This window comes from Aedes aegypti, chromosome 1 (assembly GCF_002204515.2).
Source record: "Aedes aegypti strain LVP_AGWG chromosome 1, AaegL5.0 Primary Assembly, whole genome shotgun sequence".
NCBI lineage: Eukaryota > Metazoa > Arthropoda > Insecta > Diptera > Culicidae > Aedes > Aedes aegypti.
This window is the reverse complement of record NC_035107.1, coordinates 89,779,019-89,793,154: the sequence shown is the minus strand read 5'-3', so window position 1 is coordinate 89,793,154 and position 14,136 is coordinate 89,779,019. Positions and strand designations below refer to the sequence as shown.

The 14,136-nt window shown below is 35.9% G+C and overlaps 1 protein-coding gene and 1 long non-coding RNA gene across 6 annotated transcripts in view; one reads left to right on the top strand and one right to left on the bottom strand.

The window, feature by feature from the left end:
• Nucleotides 1–14,136, bottom strand: part of LOC5574988 (glutamate receptor ionotropic, kainate 2) — a 605,301-nt gene that overhangs the window by 227,035 nt on the left and 364,130 nt on the right. The window lies entirely within an intron of this gene.
• LOC110675925 lies at nucleotides 10,129–10,505 on the top strand. Its single transcript, XR_002499927.1, has 2 exons — nucleotides 10,129–10,343; nucleotides 10,421–10,505. It is a non-coding gene; the product is annotated as an uncharacterized LOC110675925 (long non-coding RNA).

Genomic DNA, 14,136 nt, shown 5'->3' with positions numbered 1-14,136 from the left:
GTTTCTTGTTATTGTAGCTTAAGATAAAACATTTGTCTTAATAGAGCTTAAATTGGGTTGATTTTCAGAAAACTAAGTTGAACTGCTTTTGAAATGATCGGTGCCAGATAAGGTTAGAACATTGTTTTCTGGCGAACCTAATTGGGTTGATATCTGTAACGCTGTATGGCTCGATATCAAGTGTGGCAGATTAGATGCTCACTTCGTTTGTGGTGTTAGACGACTTTAAACGGACCGGTGTATTGAATATAAAGTCATTTAGCATTTGGAATAACGGCCATTGACAAACTGGTCATTTGGCATAACCAAAAACCATACTCATTCTTTCGAAAGAGGCCTGTTCTTCATGTTCTTCAAAACTGTTATGGCAAATGACAATTATCTCAAATGACCGTTATGCCAAATGTCCTATGTACCAAACGACCCAGACCTGCCTAAAGATGATTTGAAATCATACCAAGGAACCAAAGAAAAGTTTCTGCAGAGTATCTATGAAAACTTCTAAAAAAATATGCGAAAGTTTTCCAAAGTAGCTGGTAAAGATTTGTAAGGATACAGTAAGCATTGCAACGAAACTTTCAAAAGCTTTCCTACTAAATTATAGAATCCCAGGAAGCTGTGAAAATTCTCATGGAAACTTTCAAGAGATTTTCAAGGAAGCTGTGAAAAATTCTCAAAAGGAAACGAAATAATAGTACATCAGAGGAAACAAATTTCAAAGGAATCTGTGCATATCACCTCAAGGGAACTGTGTAAAGCTCCCTAAGAAGGTAGTGAAATACTTCTCACGGTGGCTGCTGGAAGTTTCACAAGGAAATTGTAAAAAAAAAACTTCGTGAAAAAAATAAGAAAAACTTTGCAAAGCAAATGTGTGAAATTTTCTCATGGACGCAGTTTCTAAAAGAAGCTCTAAAAAGTTCCCAAAAGCAGGTTTTAAACTTTTTTCGAGAAAATTGTAAAATTATCCAATCAGCTTGCAATAAGCAGAAAATATTGCAATAAAGCAGTGAAAAAACTTCCAAATAAGCTGTAAAAAATTCACAAAAGCTGGGGCAGATTTTCTAAAATGCTTGTGATATTTCCCACAAAAGCTTCAAAATGCATCTCAAGAAGGCTATCCAAAACGTTCCTAAGAAGCTGACAATGCTTCCTAAACAAATATCTGGAGAATTTTTCGGAGAACTACTTGAAGGAATTCCTGGAGTAGTTTCCTGATAAATAACTTGCGCAAAAAGATTCCTCAAAGACTTCTAGGATTCATACGAGAGTTTCTTCAGGCATTTGTCCAGGATTTTCCAGAAGAATTCTTGAGCAGATTCGTTAAGACGTTCCCGATGGAAAACCTAGTGAAACTTTTACGGCATATTCTCCAGAGATTTCCTCCTCCAGTTATTCTTACAGGATATTCCAGGACTGCTCAAGGGATTCCTCAAAGCATACATCCATAAATTCCTAGAGATATTCTTCCAGTGATTATTTAAGGGATTTTTTCAGAATTGATTTTCAAGCTTTTTATTGCAGATTTTCCAGAGAACTACAAGGAGGAATTCCTGGGGGAGTTCCCTGAGGAATATCTTGTGGAATTTCTTTTTAAGCCGCTAGAAGGATTCCTTCAAGATTACGGGAGTTTCTTCATGGATTCCTCCTGAATTTTCCGGAAGAATTCTTAACAACTGAAGGAATCCCTGAAAAAGCTTATGAAGGAATCCATGAAGGAACTCTCCCTGAAAGAAATCCTGGTGAAATCCCTGGAGGAGTTCCTGGGGGAATCTCTGAAGAAACTTCAGGAAGAATGCTAAGAGGAATCTCTGAAAGAATTCCTGGGGTATTCCTGAAGGAACTCTTGGAATAATTCCTGAAGAAACTTCAGTATGAATTCCTGAAGGAACTCCTAAAAGAAATCATGGAGGAATCCATTAAGGAAAATCTCGGGAGGAACTAGTTAAGGAATCCTTGAAGGGATACCATGAAAGATTCCTGGAAGAGCTCCATAGGGATTTCTAGTGGAACTTCTTAACGGGTCCCTCGAGGAACTCCTGGAGTAATTCCCGATGGAACACCTGGAGGAACTCCTGGAAGAATTCCTGAAAAAACTCCTGGAGGAATTTCTTAAACAAAAAAACTTCTGAAGGAACTTCTGGAAGAACTCCTGGAGGAATTCATGAAGATAAACTCCTGGAGGAATTCTTGAAGGAACTTCTGGAACAATTCCTGAAGAAACTCCTGGAGATCAACTACATTCTCATTCCGGGTATTAGCATATTCTATTTTTTTCATTAATTCTGGAGACATTTCTCTACGGAATTGTTGGAGTAATGTGTATAATCACATTCACCTCTCTTCATATGCACAGAGAACTCACAAATACACACACATGACAAAGAATATGCCACCAGCCGTACATCCACCGGAGAGTCCCAAATATCGTTGCCGACGATTTTTTGACAGCTCGGTAGCACCCCGGTTTGATCCCGGGCTCAGCTAAGCTACCGTTTTGGAGTGAACGCTCTCATGGAAATTGAAAACCTTCACAAGCATGCTATAAAAAAGTTTGCATAAAAGTCGCAAAAAACTTCTCAAGAAAACTGTGAAACCCAAGATAAAACTTTGTAAGGACATAATGAAAAGCTTTGCAAGCTGTTAAAAGCTTGTGAAGGACGAAGTAGTGAACAGCTTGCCGAAAAAGCTGAGAAAAGCATCACATTGAGGCTGTAAACATTAAGCTGTAAAGCATAACTGAGATAAAGCATGGAAAAACTGTAGTTGATATACTTTCCACAAAAATGTGTTACAGTGGGATTCCGTTTTTGGCATGCTCCGTTTTTGGCATGCTCCGATTTTGGCACCCCCCGATTTTGGCAACAAAATGGATCCGTTTTTGGCAACATTTTTCAATACCATTAAAATTTGTAAATTTTTGTAAATATTATCGTGTCTGTTACTTTAGTCACTTGAAAAGCATGTCAACTCCACACCGATTACATTCCAGATCTCCATTTTCGTCGATGTTTCCCCAAATCTCACCAACTACTAAGCACTCGCGTACGCGCTTATTTACTTCAGAATGGTCATTGGTCATACATAGGCAACGTTTCATGACACCAATAATCTCCACCAGTATCTCAACTTAAGACCAACCTCTTTTCATAGGCAATCATATTAAGTGACCAGCCTACTTGAGTCTGCCAGTAGGCGATACAATAAAAAAAAACACTGTTCTTCTTGTTCAGCTTGTTCGAACAAAGCACCAGCACCGACATAAGAGCAACGAAAAATCTATGATTCACACAGAGTTACAATCATAAATTTTGTCTCGCTGTCTTTATTATTATGGATTTACATACATTGCGTATGTAAAAACACACCGCAATAATAGATACAAATATGTACAGCAAAATGTCGTGTATCATAACTTTTTTTAAATTTCATTAAATAATACAATTTATTTTCAATAATACCATTGAAGCGTTAATAATGAACTTTTAATTTTTTTCATCGGAGACTTGAGGATTTTCGGCAACATTGGAGCGGAATTCCAAGATGTTAACTCATAGCAAAATCCTTAGCAAGATCCTGAGAACGCTCTGCGAGATCCTACGGATGCTTGGCAAGATGCTTCAGAGCTCAAGCGTTTTTTCTGCAGATTTCCTATAAGGTTCTTGAGGTGTTATAACAGGATCCTGTAAATTTCAATTGATTTCATAAGGCAGGTGTAAAACATATATCTAACTGAGTTAAAAATTATTTCAAGTAAAAATTAAGGTGAAGATGAATCGAAGCCAAGCTTCAAATTTTCAAGAGCACGGATCTGAAGAACCAAACTTCCGTTTAAGCTGAAAACTTCGATTGATTACTAGCTGGTGGTAAGCATACGATTAGGTTTTCAGCTCAAACGGATGTTTGCTTCTCCAGATCCGAGCTCTTGAAAATTTGAACTTTGGCTTCGATTCATCTTCACCTTAAATTCTACACAATTACAAGACATTTATGCATCTTCTCATGTTTATGTTCGCCCTTTTGATACTGTCAACCATTCATTATAAAATGCTTCACTTTATTAGAAACATAAATTGAAGGAGCAATTCTAAACTCATCGAATTTTTCAAATTTTACGCTTAAGTCCAAAAGTTGAACTGATTTTAAATGTTCATTTAATTAGAAAAAAAGGTTATGCCGTTTTGCAATACCCAGCGCTTTTGATTCGCAGATACGTCTTTAAAAGAAAACATTTTTTTTTTCGTTTTCTCTCATAGTTTTAAGAAAATGTCCAGTTCTTCAATAAAAGTCACTTATGCGATTATTGGTTTTACAAGGCCCTCCTATACAAAAATTATGCATTAAGCTTCTAAGAAAAATTGAAGACGTTGAGGCGTAGAAACGCGACCAGAAAATCGTTTGCCAGATTTAATATTACGGAGCTATAGATTCATAGCATAGTATAACCCTCCGGGAAAATGCTTCGAAGTGAACTTTTTCGAAGTCTCAACGCCTTATGATTCCATAAAAATGATATATTAACATTGTAATGATGCTTTCAAAACCAATATTTGAAAAATAAAATTTGAAATATGGGTTCCGATTTTGGCACGGTTCCGTTTTTGGCAACTGAAAATTTCAACTTTGTTGCCAAAAACGGAATCCCACTGTATAAGCATCCTAAAGAAGTTGAAGAAAGATTCCCAGAGCAGCTATTGAAAACTTCACAAGAAAGTTGTGAAAATTTTTCTCAAAGATTAATAGATGGTTTCCCATGAGATTTGTTGAAAGCTTCCCAACAAAACTGTGAAAACCATCCAATTTGCAAGTAAAGCTCTGAAAAGCTTTCTGAACAAGATGTTGAATCTGCTTAAAGTTGGAATGCTTTGACCAAAGGCTTCAAAATACTATGAAAAATTTCCCAAAGAAGTTGAATGAATAGTTTTCCATGGAACGTAAGAAAATTTCTAGGGAAGCTGTGACAGGTTTCCCAGAAAAAAGTGAAAAATATCTTAAAGAAGCTGTTTGATGCTTCTCATAGAAACTGAAAAGCTTTATAAAAAACTATTAAAAGTTTCAAAAACAAGTATGAGAGCTGTGAAAGGCTAAAAATTACATAAAAAACTTCTTATGAAAGTTGTGAGAAGTTTTTCATTAAAGCTTAAAAAGCTTTCTAAGAAGACTGCAAGTAAAAGAAAAAAAGCTTTGCAACAAAACTGTGAGGAAACTTCCACAAACTGTGAAAAGTCCCAAGGCAACTGTTAATGCATCAAAAGGAAGCTGCAAAAAGCTTCTTGCAAAGCCCAGCAGAGAAGCTTGTGAAACTTTTTACTGTTGAGAAGATGATAAAACTTACTTTTCGAGGAAGAAAATTATTCTAGTTTACTTTTAAAGCTAAAGCTAAAGTAAACTAAAAAAATTCTTTATCTTCCAGTCATTATGTGGCTTGCCATCGTCAGACATACCTTCCTCAAAAGCTATGTAAGCTTCCCAAGAAAGCTGTGGAAGCTAAACAAGGAAGCTGTGAAAGCTTCCCCAGACAACCAGAAGTCGCATGAAAGTTCACGTAATAACTCGTTTATTCATACAAATTACATCAACACACGGTGGGTATAATCGTCAGATTGATGAGTTTCCTCGCATAAAACGCTGTTTTTCTGAGTTCATTTGTACATTTTGTTTCGTCTCGTACACTCGTACAAAGTAAGTCGAATCAATCCGTAGCAGCTGTCAAATCAACATTTGTTATCATAAGTTCAGTCGCTTAAGCACACAAGGAAGCTGTGAAAGCTTCCCAAGGATGCTGTGAAAGCTTCCCCAGGAAGCTGTGAAAGCTTACTCAGGAAGCTGTGAAAACTTCTCAAAGAAGCTGTGAAAGCTCCTCAAGGAAGCTGTGGAAGCTTGCCAAGAAATTTGTGAAAACGTCTCAAGGAAGCTGTGAAAACTCATCAAGGAAGCTGCGAAAGCTTCACAAAGATACTGGGAAAGCTTCCCAAGGAATCTGTGAAAGCTTCCCAAGCAAGCTGTGAGAGCTATGAAAGCATCGTAGAAACAAAGTTTTTATGAAAATGAAAGCAAATTTTCTCGGGAATAAAAAAAAATATTAACTGGAAACAGTTTTCCACAAAATTTTCCACCGTTGAGAAAATTCGTAAAGAAAAGCCGGAAAAACTATGTTCCAATTAGTGGAAAACTTTCAAAAATATATTTTTGAGAAGGTAATTTCATAAGCTATAATCGCTGAAATTTTTGAAATGTACTTTTTTTTCGTTTTTGATTTATGGCCAATTTTGTGGAATATGACCATATAAGCCTTTTCTTTGAAGACCCATATTTCAATCGAAGTATCGAAAAAAAAACAAAGATTTTTTATCAAAGCAATTACAAATTTTCTAAAACATCTGAAAAAAGGATATGGGATTGGTTTTGATGAAGTATAAGTCGGAATGGATGATATTTTTCATGAAAAATTTCACCGCTAAGAAAAACTGAAAAAAAAAACTATTTCTGCCTCAATTTTTCATTACACTAAAAAGGGATTCTTTAAGATTATTATTTTTTTTTTTAATTTTATTTATTCAATTATTCAGTATATAACTTACATTTTCATCTTTAAACTATCTATTTTTCAACCGGGAAGATTGCCTTTGGTTGCTAACACCAGAAGATTTCCGTTTCTTTGTATTATTAAGAACAAAGCATGCTGTACTTTCTTGGTTTTCATGTGCATCTGAGAATTCACTAGCAAAAATGCTTCGTTCGTCTTTTGGTATAAATGAATGATATTTTTTTGTTCCAGGAATTGTAACAAGATTAGAAAATCTTTCCTGAAGAAATTTGTCAGCCTCTGAATAGTCATTTTCAGTTGCATAGATAAATTCCCAAGCTTTTTTAAATTGGTCTTTCACCTTTTGCGACACAGCCCAATCGAAAAAATTTTTGGCGTTATTAATTTCTGCTGACTTTCTAATACTAGCATCTCTAGCCATTCGCTTAATGTCAAATTTCAAAAATGTATGCAACCATGAAAATTATTTTAAAATTAAAGCAGAATGGCACTTTTTCCCAACCTCACATGGAAAAGGTCCTTTTGATGGTATCTGTTCGCGCCAACGCGAAGTTTTTGAGTTGTGAGTCCTTCCCACCCCTGTCCCATGTAACCTCGAGCCGCCGCGAGTATTTCGGCCTCTCATCCCGACCACTAACAACCACCCCAAATAACACACACACACACCACGTCGTTAGTTTTGCCTTGCACCCCATCCATTCGAGCGACATAATCAAACATGTACCTGTACGCAGTCAAGTCGACCAACCATCCAGCTATGTACAGCGTGAAGCAGCACCCAAAAGAGTTTCCCCTACCACCACCACAACAGACACCAGTTAGCAGACCGATTGCAGCATCCAGTATGTAGTAAATAACAGGCAGTGGAATTTTCCACCCTCGTCTCCACAACGTTGTGCATGCAACGCTTTTGGCTACCTGCCACCTATAAAGGGAGCTTGCATGCGCAAGGAAATTATTCAGTTTTCTTTCAACCACCATTCTGTAAACATCAAGAGGAATAATATAGAAGTTTAAGGGCGATGACATATTGCAGGAGTAGAGAAGGGATAAAAGGAGAGAAGAGAAAAGAGTCAAAGCTCTCTCAATGCAAACTATATGGAAAACGCGCTTACCTGGTATACTGAAGGCGAAGCAAAGAGGTTCAAAGAGATCTGTGGAAATCATTTGCTGCTTCGACGCGCAAGAACGCTAGTGAACGCCAGAGAAATATGATATGACTGCGCTCGTTTTTGGCGTAAATGGAGCACGGATCAGAACGTTTGCTAGTAAATTAAATCCACAAATAGGGAATTTTATAATTAAATGAATTAAGTTTAGTGACTTATCATAATTACAACTGATTTATTGATAAACTGTTACCGTGATAAATCAAAATCCGGACAGGACCAATATCCGGACACTCTGGTGAAATTCAATCATTTCAATGTTAAATATCCTTCCTAGTGGGAGAATATTATTCCTACTATTAATGTTAACTATTGTAGACCATTGTAACATGAATTGACATCAAGTTAGCCTTGTAAAACATAATTAAAGACAAAAACAAAAGTCGGTTCCGCTAGGACGCGTTTGCTTTCAAAATTAACGATAACCAAAGAAATTCTACTCAATGCGCCATCGCGTTTCGGCGATTCATCACGCGTTTGTTACGTGCTTATCATATGTGATTCATGTTCTGTAGTGATTTGTTTGTATTTTGTTCTCGGTAAAGTCAATAGTTTCGAAGAAATTTATGAAATGCATGTAATTCTTTGCCAGAAGAAGACTGTCCGGATACTTATATGTGTGGTTTCGAATCCTGACACAGTGTGTTAGCATACAATTTTTCAAAGTTCAAAAAGAAATACAACATTGTTCGAAAACCTGGAAAACTCGTTGAATGTTGAACCGTTGTGATTTTAAATAGTATTAACTGAAAATGTTTGTAAATTATGTGTAATTATTGAGGGAACGATGCACATATCACAAGTATTTTTTGAAGACTTCAAAACCTACGTTTTATGATGTTTCTGTATAATCCAACAGAGGAACAACATTAATTTTACAAATCCATGAATCTTTGTATCGTGATATCAAGGTATGTTTAATGGTTTTTATTTTTTTTTAAAGAACTACTGCGATTTTTTGAATGTCCGGAATTTGATGCACCGATGTCCGGATTTTGATTCATGTGTCCGGATTTATGGACACGACATGATGCAGAATTAACTCAATTTTCATTCAATTCATTGTAAATTTGTTAAAAATTATCAAGTTCTAACCTAAAAGCTATCATCTCAAAATAATACATAATAAAATAACGATTAACCAATCGTATGCAAGCATTTGAATATGTGTATCATCTTAGGTGTCCGGGTTTTGATGCATCACAGTAATCAGTATTTTTGTTTTCTATATTATTTTATTGCTTTCTCCAGTTGATAACTACTTCAAAACATATTTTATCATTAAATGTGGTGGAAGAATCCCTACTTGGTATTGTTGGCGAAAATGAAAAACTGTTTTCGATCGAAATGGCATTTGAATATAAACAAGAACAGGGGTGACTAATATTTTGCTTGTTCAGCACTAATCTCTCTTTTAAATATCTAGATTTTTCAACAATCTTATTACAATCATGAATAATTATAATTCGTCAATCATCTATTCCTTATTTCTATTTGTCTTGTTTCCTGTATACACTTTCCTCATAAATCGAGATAATAAGATGTCGAAGAATATGATCAGTTGATCATGTAAGCTCAGGCTTTGATTTAAACTTTCATCAGTTTGAACATTCACTCTTGTATAATTTTCAGAGTACTCTTGGTTTTGTGTGACTCCATTTTGCTGATTTGAAGAGCAGATTGTTCACTGTTAGATGATTTGACAGCAAATAAACAGAAATACAGAATGATAATACTGACATCTAAATTTGAAAAAAAAAAAAATCAGATGGATTTTCCATCGAAAATTGAAATTCAAGGTAAAAGCAATATTCTCCGTCCCAACCTCACCTCCCAAATAATCTATCCAGCCCAATGTGAAACAAAACAACGCCATTATGGGTTCCGGGCAATTCGATCGAATAAGTAACTGTTTGTAAAACGCCTCAAAAAACAGGAAATCTTCCTAGAGTTCTTGATTACGATTCAATATCAAGCACCAGTTCAATAAAATCTTGTGAAATATCTAGATATTTTGTGCAACACTATGGCTTACGTAAAACAAACTTGCTCCTTGTGGATCACTTGTCAATGCGGTATATAAAAAATCGACAAGGCATGTTTGATAAAAACTCAAACTATATTACTTAGTACAGACAGAAAGCGAGGATGTGAAAGAGGAGCGTACGCGTTGAAGGTCTCTCCCAAGGTAATTAAAAGTACAGGTACAGCAATCTAAGCAGTCACTGGAAGCGGGGACTGGTTAACTGAGAGGGGTTAAAAAGTGACAGTTGGCGAGTCAGTGGGCTGGTCGATATGTTTGTGTATTTTGCCCTCCAAGAGTTTCCAACGTATGCATAGAGATTTGTATGTTTTTGAAAATTATTGCGTATGAGGTAAGTGGGATGAATTTTTTTTTGTTTCTTGAAAGACGTTTTTATTCCAGATGCCATCGTTTTGTGCCGATTAAGGGAAAATGGCTGCGAACACCAAACACCGTAGTGTGGTTGTTGGATTGGGGATACTAATTTGCCGCGAATGAACACCTATTGATAGCAGTCATTGCTGAACAGGTTCTAATACATTGTTTAAAGTACTCTGGAAGATTCCGTACATGGATGTTCGTTATCCGGGGGAAATACGCTATTCAGGTATTGAGATTAACATTCACTTTATTGCAAATGATTTGTGTTACATACTCTTGCTTTTGCTATATTATCCATTGTAGGGCTTTTATTATCGGCTTCCGGGAATCACCATCAATGGACCCTGAACGAACAGCATCTATTGCTTCGTAGGTGAAAGAAAAAAAATAAACGGGTGAAGAGCCATTAGAAGAGCAGGACGAACGACGCAGGAAATGTGTTTTTTTAGTGTAGAAAAAGATTATGTCAGTGATGGATGTCGTTGAATAAAAAATGGAAGTGAAAAGGAGTTTAATAAAAAATAAAGTGTTTGTGTTTTGTTTTCATCCAAAACTATAAGGGGTCGGAATCTAATGAGATAACGATATGGTACTAGAAAGCCTGAGGCACGATTTCAGGGTTGTTTTTCAAGGTCGTCTCATGATGTAGCCAGGATGTCCCGGGCCCGATCCATCTGACAAGCCGATCGAGGCCTCTGTCATCATAGAAGACAGTGATGCATTTTGAACTGAACGCGAGCCAAAAGTGAACAGAGCCCGAGCCAAATTTGCACGAGAACGCAGTAGACAATGAACTTCCGAGCAAGAGCCAGCCGCAGCTCAAGAACGGCCCGTTCAGTTCACAATTATGATCGGAGCTCTTACGTGAGAAATAAATGAATTGATCGTCTTTAATTTTCATAAACATAAAAATCATGCTGCCCTTGCTGTTTTAAATATCTAAACTTAACTTTGACATTGATTTTTGTCGTGTATCAAGCAAAGTCAATTGGGTTCATTTTTTGGCTCGCACGGGTTCATATTTTTGAACTGCTCAATGTTCAAGCCTACTTGATCGCTGCGTTCAAAAAATTGAACTGGAACGCGAACTGAACGCGTTCAAATGCATCACTGATAGAAGATGGTGTCTCCATCCATGTCGATAACCTGGTACGCGCACTAAACAAGACAAACTGGAGAGAGAAAAAAGTTGGTGTGATTTCATGGCATGCTGGCTTATTCAATGAAAACAAAGTGGCCAGGTGTCCAATGCTTTTGCAATATGGCGGATTCAGCAATTTGGCACATTACATTACCTCCCTTATAGATACCTTGGTCTCTCCATGCATGTTGTATGAAAATCGCGCTTACCTGGCATACTGAAGCGATGCGAAGAGGGATGGAAAGTGTGGTCAAGCGTGAAAGCAGTTCGTGTGGTGCTTTGACGCGCGAAAACGCTTGAAGATAATTTGAACTATTATTGGCAGCACTAATATTGCGCGTGAATTTCGAACTGATGAAAACAGTTGGGAGTAAACTAAATTAACAAACACAAAAAAAAGTTCTTTTTTATATTTGAAAAAAAAAATGTGTGCTTTGTACCACTAAACTGATCTTATACAATAAAATTCCCCAACTCAAAATTATCACTCGGCCATTCCGTAGGAAAAAAAAAGAAAACCACAATGTTCCTTGACTTATAAATAAGAGGGTCGATTTGTTATCAATCATTAAAACCATAGCTTTTACTTTAATAAAGCGGGAAATTGCTCTCAAATTTGATCGATTAGAACCGTTCAGAAAATCAATATTTACTTAAAAATTAACTGCAATTGGAACCATTCGTGATCTTGTTTATAATATCGATGATTCAAGCTTAGAAAAGATTCCCATAAAACATTTACAGTAATCGTAGAAAAGGTATGCAATTAACATACTATTTCATTCCATAGATACAAACATGATATTATATCTATAACTAGTGTATTGTTTGAACTTCCAGTCGTTGCGCGGTTCACCACCGTCAAAACCACCACACTGCTGTTGAGGACGAAAAGCGAGTTTTTTTTTTTCAAAAGTGTTGTACAAAATACAACATCGCGACGACTGAAGTGTTAAGTGAATTTAAAGAAATTATTCGTTCATAACAGCAGAAGTTTAATAATTTAATTTTGTGTGGAAAAAGGCATTCAATTTCAAAACTCTCGAAAATTATAACCTTTTTTGAAAAAATATTCGGTAGGCTTGATAGATATCATTTTTTTAATTTCTTTATAAGTATCATTTCAAACATTACATTCATTTCTTCTGTGTGTTCTGTGTTATTAGACAACACTATCATCCTAATTCGGTAAAACAAATTTAAGATTTTAATAACATTTTATTAACAACATATTACATTTCATTTGCCGTAGCAGTTCAGATTTTTACAGGTGAGTTGATTTCACCTGCTTATAGAAGAAAAAAAAACACGTTTTCAATTTACTTAACTTAACTTAACCTTAATATATAACGCATTAATCGTGGCAATAGAAGATTGTAACTTTTTTGCCTGAAATTATTAATTATTTTATTTGACATTTTTTCCAATATTTCAACACTGGATATTTTATGTAACTCATTAGTACTATATGTATAAGGAAGGAAGCTTCAGAATCATTTTCAAAATTTTATTTTGAATTCTCTGAAGAGCTTTTTTCCTGGTTACAATTACAACAGCTAGTCCATATTGGTACAGCATACAACATGGTTGGCCTGAAAATTTGTTTGCATATCAAAAGCTTGTTCTTAAGACAAAGTTTTGATTTTCTATTAATAATGGGATAGAGACATTTTACATATTTGTTACATTTGACTTGAATGCCCTCAATGTGATTTTTGAAAGTTAAATTCTTATCTAGCATGAGCCCTAGATACTTACCTTCATCTGACCAATTTATTGGAACCCCTCTCATCGTGACAACATGTCTACTTGAAGGTTTCAAATAAAGAGCTTTTGGTTTATGTGGGAATATTATTAGTTGAGTTTTGGAAGCATTAGGAGAAATTTTCCATTTTTGCAAGTATGAAAAAAATATCCAAACTTTTTTGCAATCGACTACAGATGACACGCAGGCTTCGTCTTTTGGCGGAGAGGCCTGTGTCATCCGCAAACAAAGATTTTTGACATCCCTGAGTTAACTCAGGTAAGTCAGATGTGAAAATATTGTATAATATTGGTCCCTAAATGCTGCCTTGGGGAACACCAGCTCTTACAGGAAGTCTTTCAGACCTGGAGTTCTGATAATTAACCTTAAGTGTACGGTTTGACAGATAACTTTGAATTATTCTAACAATGTATGTTGGAAAATTATTTTTTTTAATTTTACAATCAAGCCTTCAGTACCAAACACTGTCGAATGCTTTTTCTATATCTAGATAAGCAAGACCAGTAGAATAGCCTTCAGATTTGTTGGAATGAATCAAATTTGTTACACGTAAAAGTTGATGAGTAGTCGAATGTCCATGGTGGAATCCAAACTGTTCATTGGCAAAAAATGAATGTTCGTTGATGTGGGCCATCATTCTGTTCATGACTTTTTCAAAATGTTTACTGATGAAGGAAAGCAAACTGATTGGACGATAGCTAGAAGCTTCTGCAGGATTTGTGTCTTGTTTTTAAATTGGTACAACCCTAGCATTTTTTCATTTGTCAGGAAAATATACTAATTGAAAACATTTGTTAAAAATATCAACTAAGAATGATAAGCTACTTTCGGGAATTTTCTTGATGAGGATGTAGAAAATTCCATCATCGCCAGGAGCTTTCATATTTTTGAATTTTTAAATAATAGTACTCATTTCTTCCAAATCTTTCTTGATTTCTTCCTGCAAATCCAGCCATATAATTTTCATAGCAGTATCGCGAGTGCGTTGAAATTGCCTTCTCCTCACGTTTTTTTAAGACGGTTTATCATCATAGCAGGTCCGTCCCACTCGGGCTCAGATTGGGTACCACTTCTAGTACTGCATTTGATCCCTCGCTAGTGCAAAAGGTACCC